The sequence below is a fragment of the Papilio polytes genome, unplaced genomic scaffold, assembly GCF_000836215.1.
Source record: "Papilio polytes unplaced genomic scaffold, Ppol_1.0 DF824208.1, whole genome shotgun sequence".
NCBI lineage: Eukaryota > Metazoa > Arthropoda > Insecta > Lepidoptera > Papilionidae > Papilio > Papilio polytes.
The window spans coordinates 44,531-53,270 of record NW_013524996.1 but is presented as its reverse complement, the minus strand read 5'-3'; the positions used below and the strand labels follow the sequence as shown (position 1 = coordinate 53,270).

At 34.9% G+C, this 8,740-nt stretch overlaps 2 protein-coding genes across 2 annotated transcripts in view; one reads left to right on the top strand and one right to left on the bottom strand.

Moving 5' to 3' along the window:
• The window catches only part of LOC106110671 (synaptic vesicular amine transporter), a 20,487-nt gene extending 18,573 nt beyond the window's left edge, over positions 1–1,914 (bottom strand). Inside the window, exon 1 of the mRNA XM_013292568.1 lies at positions 1,849–1,914. The gene's annotated coding sequence lies outside the window, so the exon portion shown is untranslated. The remainder of the gene's footprint in view (positions 1–1,848) is intronic.
• Positions 1,915–8,172: 6,258 nt separating this feature from the next.
• The window catches only part of LOC106110646 (protein MLP1-like), a 16,395-nt gene continuing 15,827 nt past the window's right edge, over positions 8,173–8,740 (top strand). The window contains exon 1 of the mRNA XM_013292535.1: positions 8,173–8,331. The gene's annotated coding sequence lies outside the window, so the exon portion shown is untranslated. The remainder of the gene's footprint in view (positions 8,332–8,740) is intronic.

Here is an 8,740-nt window from a genome sequence, read left to right as displayed (position 1 = left end):
GAATGGATGGATGTTTGTCAGAGTTTGTAGCCTAAACGGCTGAAGGGATCTCTATGAAATTTGGTACAGATGTAGAGGATAGTCTAGAAGAACATATAGGCTATTAATTTTATTTTAATTCCACGCTAACGGAGTCGCGGGCCAAAGCTAGTATTGAAATAAATCAAAAACTACTTGGCTGATTTAAAAAAAATCTTTCACCATTAAAAAGCTGTGTTATCAGTGAGTAACATAGGTAATATAGTTATATTTTTTAATTTCACGTGGACAAAGTCGCATGCAATAGCCTGTAGATTCCAAGACAAGTGCTTAAACTATTAATCCACCGACGCTTATTGTGGTTAAGTTATTTAAGTTTTAGAAGAAACTTCTGATCCCTTAAATAAAAACGTAAAAGGGGTAAAGACTGATTATATTATGAACTTCTTATTCCCTAGTCCTAGAGATTCATCAATAAATTACATCCCTGTAGAATCCGTCTTATACTTTAATGATCGCCTTAGATGTGACTTAACGGTTACTTGAAGTGGCCGTAACTTAGAATAGCACTTAAAGCTAACATAGCGATAAAGCTTAAATATTACTAATGACATGCATTTGTCTTTCCGTGAAAATCTTGCTAATACTATAAACTGGTTTTCGCCTGCGACTCCGTCCGCGTGAAATTAAAAAAAGTGAATAGCTTATATGTTCTTCCAGGGTATCCTCTACATCTATGCCAAATTTCATCGAGATCCGTCTAGTAGTGTAGACTACAAACTTTAACAAACATACATCCAGCCATCTAAACTTTCGCATTTATAATAATACTAGCTATCGCCCGCAAATCCATCCGCGTGGAATAAAAAAAAAGAAAAGCGAGTAGCCTATGTGTTCTTCCAAACTACCCTCTACATCTATACCAAATTTCATCGAAATCGGTGTAGCGGTTTAGGCTACAAACTCTAACAAACATTCATCTAAACTTTAACATTTATAATATTAGTATGATATAAGTATTACGATGTGAAAATTTGGATGGATGGATGGATGTTACTACGTACCAAACAGCTCAACAGATCTCGATGAAATTTGTCACAGACATAAATTTGGAAGAACAGATAGTCGACTTCCTTAGTTTATTAATTCCGCTCGGATGAAGACGCGGGCAAAATTCCTTTACTATAAGAAAAGATTTGATTGTTTGCATTAAATACTCTAAAAGTACTAAACCTATTTAAAATATTCTTATGCCATTAGAAAGCTACATTATCACTGAGTAAAATAAGCTATATCTTAATCATCACAAGCTCACTATACGTCCCCACCAAGGGGCTCGGAGCCTACCCTAAGTAAGGGTGACAAGGCCATAGTCAACCACGCTGGCCAAGTGCGGGTTGGTTGACTTCACACATATCTTTGAATTTCTTCGCCGATATGTGGAGGCATCACGATGTTTTCCTTCACCGTAAGAACGTCGGGTAAATTATGTACATATGAAAATTCGAAAAATCGAAAATCACATTGGTACGCGGGATTCCAACCCAAGACCTGTAGATTACAAGTCAAGTGTCCAAACCACTGAGCCACCGACGCTCTATATCTTAATATAAAGATTAAAAAACATTAATAAACAGCGTCATTCTGACCCCCTATGTTATAATTTCCGTAAATTTTACATATTTTGCCACCCGAGCGAAGTTAGAGCGGGTAGCTAGTAAAATTACATTTGTAAATTTAGAAAATATTATTATTTTCTTACCTTATCTAAACCGTAATTAAAATTAGTTAAATTAGTAAAAAAGCAATAAGACTTTTGTCTTTTTTATTATTATAAGTATTTCTAATTATGATAATAAGAATACTTACTCTGTTTAAACCAGAAGCCACTCCATCCTCTTCAGGAATAGAAAATTAAATTGATTTAAAATTAATTCTAATTTAATAAAATACGTCTTAACTCCTCGACGCCTGAAGACCGACTGAGCTTCACCACGGACAATTCCAAATTCAAAAATCCGTCTTCGAATGCGTCCAGAAACAGTTGAACCCTGATATATACGTTCGGTTCCTCTTTGGTAAAACGGCTACGTCACGGTGAGAGAGGCGAGGAAGGCCAACTTATATTGGATGTTTAATACAAGTCATTTCTATGATATACAAATATCCACCTTATTCTAACGGTTTAGAATACATTTTAGATTGTAGATTTAACGAATCCTGTAGAGTTTCAGTCTTTAAGGGAAATTAAACTCTATTTCAGTAGTACTAGGGCTTAAATAGTTCTGCAATTTATAATAAAAGCTACAGGTTTTCGATAAGTTCTCGCTGAAAGTGCGATATGCGCTCTTAGCGGAAAATATCGTAACTACATTTTCTCTAAAAAGAAAATAAATAAAAAGAGTACTTAAAGATACTTAATGGGTTTTACCAAAAAATTATTTCCTTTCTCCATTTGGCTGAGTATTTTTAAAAAAAAACTTATTTCTCTAATTAAAGTCAACAAAACGTCACATTTCGTTACACGAAAGAGACGAAAGATAGAACTATACGATATGCTAGAACAAAACAGTTGTATACTCTCAATCTCAAATTTATATTTTGAATTATCATTTAATTTTAAAAATTGTAATCAAGTGATATCATCTACGTCTTTCTTCCCGCTGACCGTAAGAAGAGGTCCTTAATTTCTCTACCCATCTCTTTCCAACCTATACCATTCTATATCTGCCTCTCTTTCCACACTTATGACTTCCACAGAGTGGGATGCTACGAGTTCGTGCCTCGCATTTCGCAATAACGGTTAGAACTAATTTATTTCATTTTAATACATTTCACGTATCAAATAAGTATCATAAAAAAGATAAGTAACTAGTAACTTGTTGCCCGACATACAAGCTTTTACACTCGGCTTTACTTGATTTTTTTAATATAAAATATAAACCCATCTAGCTTCGCATGGTTCAATACTAAATATTCTAAAGAATCTCTACTATAGCTTTCGTCCGCGACTCTTTCCGCGTGGAATTAAAAAACAAAAGTGTTTAGCCTATGCTCTCTCCCAGACTATTCTCTACATCTATGCCAAATTTAATCAAGATCCGTTCAGTCGTTCAGGCTACAAACTAACAAACATCCATCTAAACTTTCGCATTTATAATATTAGTATGATGAAAACCTTCTTGAATCACTATTAAAACTGCATCAAAATCCGTTGCGTATTTATAGCTCTAAGCATACATACAGACAGACAACAGAAGCCACTTTCTCGTACTAATTTCGAGCAATGGGCGACCATTGTAATAAAAAAGATCGATCTCTCAAGCATTACCTTAGTGCGGTTGTCATGGTAACATGATTAGTTAAATATAACTAAGTCACGTGCACAAACTTTGTTCTGGATACACTAGTTATTGCCCGTGACTCCTGACAGAACTGGATATTGACTGTCGAAGGATTTTACTTTTAATTTGAATATATCAGATGCTAATGTTTTATAACGATTTTTCTAGGTTGAGATTGGATAAAATTAAATTCAATCTATCATCATCCACTTGCCCTTATCCCTTACGGAGGGTCGGCACAGTATGTGCTCCATACATCTCTGTCAGCCTGTCTATCATTGAATGTGGATGGCTACAAAGGAAGAGGAAGACCGAAGAAAGTATGGATGGATTGTGTGAAAGAAGATATTCTTAAGAAAGGAGTGGAATCAGATATGACGGCTGATAGAGATGTATGGAGCAGCACATACTGTGCCGACCCTCCATAAGGGATAAGGGCAAGTGGATGATGACATCTCTGTCAGCCATATCTGAATACACTCCTTTCTTAAGCATATCTTTCACACAATCCATACTTTCTTTGGTTATTAAATTCAATCTATACTGTCAATTATAATTATATAACTATGATTGCATAGCATCGCTAATCCCGTAATGCTGTCTCTTTCGTGCTCATAGTTGACCGATGAACTATCTCTTTCTACCACTTAAACCGACCCTTCGGGACTGGAAAATGGACAGAGAGTTGCATGGAGTCGTATTTGTTGATATTTTATTAAATGTAATATTTTGTAAAATATAAAAAAAAACATTAGAATATCTTATGCATCATATTAAATAGTTTAGGACGTTAAAGAAACACAACACGATTGTTTTAACGGAAATAAAGACAGCAAATCTTACTAATGTCAGATGCATACATGTTTGTTAGAGTTTCCAGCCTAAACTGCTGAACGAATTTCGATGCTATTAGGCATAGATGCAGAGGATAATCCGGAAGGACATATAAACCACTTACTTTTTTTTTAATTCCACGCGGATGGCTTCGCGGGCGAAAACTATTATAACAAAAGATGAAACATGGAGTTGATATACTTTTAAACAAAATGCATGTGTAATTTTATTATAAATATTTTAAGTTTTCACTACTCCACAGTTTTTATTGTTCCAGCATTAGCGCGTGAGAGGGTACATCGGTCGGCACTCCACACTAATCACCCCGCAGCGTGACAGGTGCCGTGATAGATGTACTAGCTATGATCTAGACTTTTCACGACATAGATTATAGTGTAACTAGTAAAGAATGACCAGGAGTATATAAATTTCTGCTTCCCTAAGTAGAGTTAAAGCATCACTTAAATTGCTATAGTAAGAGACATTCGTAGCATTTTAAATCTACAATATAGGCTACGGAGTGACATCTACGCCTTAGCGGCTACGAGGTTACGAAATCTGGATGTTTGCTACGAGTATTTTAACCTACGTATTCTAGCAAAATTAAAACGTCGAGATTAGAGGATCCTGAGTCGTAGGTTTTGCAAACAAAATATTGTGTTATCTAAACTAATATTATAAAGGGGAAAGATTTGTATTTTTGTATGTATTGAAATAACTCAAAAACTACTGGGTCGATTTTAAAAATTCTTTCACCAATCAGAAAGGTAATTTATCTGTGAGTAACGTAGGCTATATTTTATTATTACTAATATTTGAGAACTATTAATAAACAGCGTATTTCTGGACGCCGGCGTTAAAAATTCACTAAACTTCAACTTTTCTCGGCTTACGCTGCCTAAACCGTTAGAGGTATATAAAAATGATGTATGAAAGAATTGTAGATCTCAAAAAGTTCTACAGAAAAGTCCCCGATAGCATATATCTATCTTTAACGGTTTTCTTATTATTTATATGAAAGTAGTTTAATTATTATAATTGAAGGGAAAACGATGTTACCCTTAAGGAAATAGCTCTAACATATAAATGTAAAATTTAATGCAGTTTCTACATCATACTAATATTATAAATGCGAAAGTTTAGATGGATAGATGTTTGTTAGACTTTGTAGCCTAAACGGCTGAACGGATTTCGATGAAATTTGGTACAGATGTAGAGGATAGTCTGGAAGAACACATAGGCTACTCACTTTTTTTTAAATTCCACCCGGACGGAGTTGCGTGCAACAGCTAGAAACCTATACGCGTGCTCGTTTTACTAAACTATCATACAGCGGTCGTGCGATTGTCAATGGTTTCGCAGCCTCAATTGTTAGTTGCACTGAAAATCGACTAGTCTGCGCACTTCATTCAGCTCATAGGAATCAAAGCGAGACTAAACGGTTGTGCGATGGTTTAGTCAAACGCTCTTGTCGAATTTCGACTAATGAACAAATAATAATACTATTGTAATAAAGCGTAAACACACACTTATTTGCCGAAGATGTCAGCAATTACAGCATGTTTTTGAATAATGTTTTTTTTAGTAAAAAGCCCTACACTTACGTCACGCTTCAGGCTATATATTTTAACACCAATAAACTTAGGAGGTAATTTTTTTGTACAAAAACCCTAATGTGGGAAAGAGACCAAGAGTTGCTGCCAACATCAAGGAAGCAAGGTTGTCATCATGTAATGTCATTTTGACATTTGCAATTGATAATTTGACAAATGTAAACAATAAAATAACATTTTCATCATTTCATGCGGATGAAGTCGCACGAGAACAGCTATTAGTCATATTTTAAAAACACAAATGCGTTTTAGAATGCTTTAAACCTATAAATAAATACCCCTAAACACGTAGAGGGTGCGAATTCACCCCGCTAACCTATTTAAGACGTGAATTTATTTCCATTTCTACCCCCATTAAAGAACGACGTCTTCATTGTTAGAGAAATTCGATCCCTACTTATCTTTTAACAGAAGAAGCTAAAAACAACTTAATTCCAAGTAAATAAAGTTCATTTTACAATGCAGTAATAAATAGCATTTGATTCTTAAGAAAGTTAAAATTATAAGTTAAAGGAATTTATACTTTAAGTCCACAGTATAAAGGCGATTACGGCACAAGAGTAAATATTTACACATCGAAAGAGTAGGGTAACCAACATTTTACAAAAAAAATATGTCCTCACAATACTATCGATAAAGTTACGTATAATTTTAGATTAATATTTATAATTTAATTTCTGATTCTCAAAAGATAAGATATAAAGCTATGTTTGATACCATTTACGACTTAGGGTCCATCAAGAAGTGGGCCTAGCATTTCCTCAAAGGCCGTTAACGCATCTGTAGTTCCTTTAGTGTTGTGGATGTCCATGGGGCGTCGTTGATTATCTTGGTCTTCCCGCTGTACGTTTGACCTTATAATAATAAAAAAGAACGGGTACACAAACCCAGGGTAATGTCGCAAAAAATAACCTTTTAATTCCTTCCTTCCTTTAATTACTTCTTTTCACTGACTTGTCTACTTCAACACACCATAAACTGTCGTATTTTGTGTCTATTCACGTATTTCAGAGTTAATGCGAACGGTGCTACCAGTGTTGAAAATAGTGAATTATCAGGTAGTATTTTTTATCGTAAAGCAAACCACCATGCGGTCTGAATCCGCCGAAATAGCGAAATGACCGTTGCCCATAGACATCGGCAATTGCTGATGCGTTGCCGACCCTTCATTGACGGAGGAGACGCACATAAAGAGGATACATCTCCATCCTATATGTCTCCTCCACTTTTGCTTCCCCATCGTCATTTCCGCTATCTGTCATTTTCAAAAAGTTTCGTATAAATTGGGACCATCCTGTAGATAGGCTTCTATCATGGTAACCCTACTCAGGGATGTGCCGACAATGCGATGCGCGCTAGATATTTAATAAGCGACCGTCCTGCGTGCCTGTCGACACTTGTTGAGTTCTATTATGTGTTCGATACTAGTGTTAGAGCCCGGCATCGATCGGAATATTATAATTTTTCTTACAATATGACATACACTATCGATATATCTATCTATATCTATACTATTATAATAAAGCGTAAACACACACTTCTTTGTTGCCTAAGATGTCAGCAATCACTGTATATTTTTGAATAATTCTTTTTTTAATAAAAAGCCCTACACTTACGACCCGCTATAGGCTATCTATTTTCACGTTAGTAAACTTAAGAGAAAAATGATTTGGAAAAAACGTGTTGGAAAGAGACAATAAACTACAAGCTGCCAACATTAAGGAAGCAAAGTTATGGTAACGGTAATTTTGACATTTGCAATTGAGAATTCGACAAATGTAAACAATAAAATAAAAAAATTCATAATTTCATGCGGATGAAGCCGCACGGGAACAGTTGATACATAAACTATTTATTACTAGCTTTCACCCGCGACTCCGTCTGCGTATAATACAAAAAACAAAAGCCTATGTGTTCTTCCAGACTCTACAACTATGGCAAATTTCATCTAGATCCGTCCTGAAGTTTAGGCTACAAACTCTAACAAACATCCATCCATCTAAACTTCTTTGTTGCCTAAGATGTCAGCAATCATAGCATAATTTTGAATAATTCCTTTTTTAATAAGAAGCACTACACTTACGTCACGCTCTAGGCTATATATTTTCACGACATTAAACTTAGGGTTAAATATTTAGGATAAAAACCCTAAAGTGGGAAAGAGACCATAAGTTGCTGCCAACATCAAGAAAGAAAGATTGCTAAGGTTTGTCATGTCATGTTATTTTGACATTTGCTATTGATAATTCGAACAATAAAATAAAATTTTCATAATTTCATGCGGATGAAGCCGCACGGGACCAGCTAGTTTATATTAGTTAGATAACATTAACACGCCTGTTATCACATCGATTCCTAATCAATAATTATCATACGTTATCAGAATGATAACAAACCAAAAGCGAGCTCAGTACGAGTTGACAATTAAAAAAGAAAATAATAAAAAATACAACAGTGAATGAAGTGAAAAGTGTTTCCAGTTTAGTATGGCTTCAGAGAAGAATACAAGAAAATAATAACATTGTGAATTACAAAGGTAGTGGCAGAAATGCTAATGTGAGGTAACACGAATGTATAACTTACAAAATGAGTATATTAAAGGAAGTTTGAGAGTAGCCCCAGTGGTAGAGAAGGTAGTAAAAGGTTAGGTTTTGCCCATGATATGAAACACTAGCTGTTCCCATGCTTTTCATCCGCAAAAATTATAAAAAAAAAATATTGTTCACATTTGTTAAATTATCAATAGCAAATGTCAACATGACATGACATGACAAAACTTGGCAATCTTGCTTCCTTGATGTTGGCAGCAACTTATGGTCTCTTTCCCACATTAGGGTTTTTATCCTAAATATTTACTCATAAGTTTAACGGCGTGAAAATATATAGCCTAAAGCGTAACGTAAGAGTAGGGGTTTTTATTAAAAAATTGTTATTCGGAAATATACTGCAATTGCTGACATCTTAGGCAAC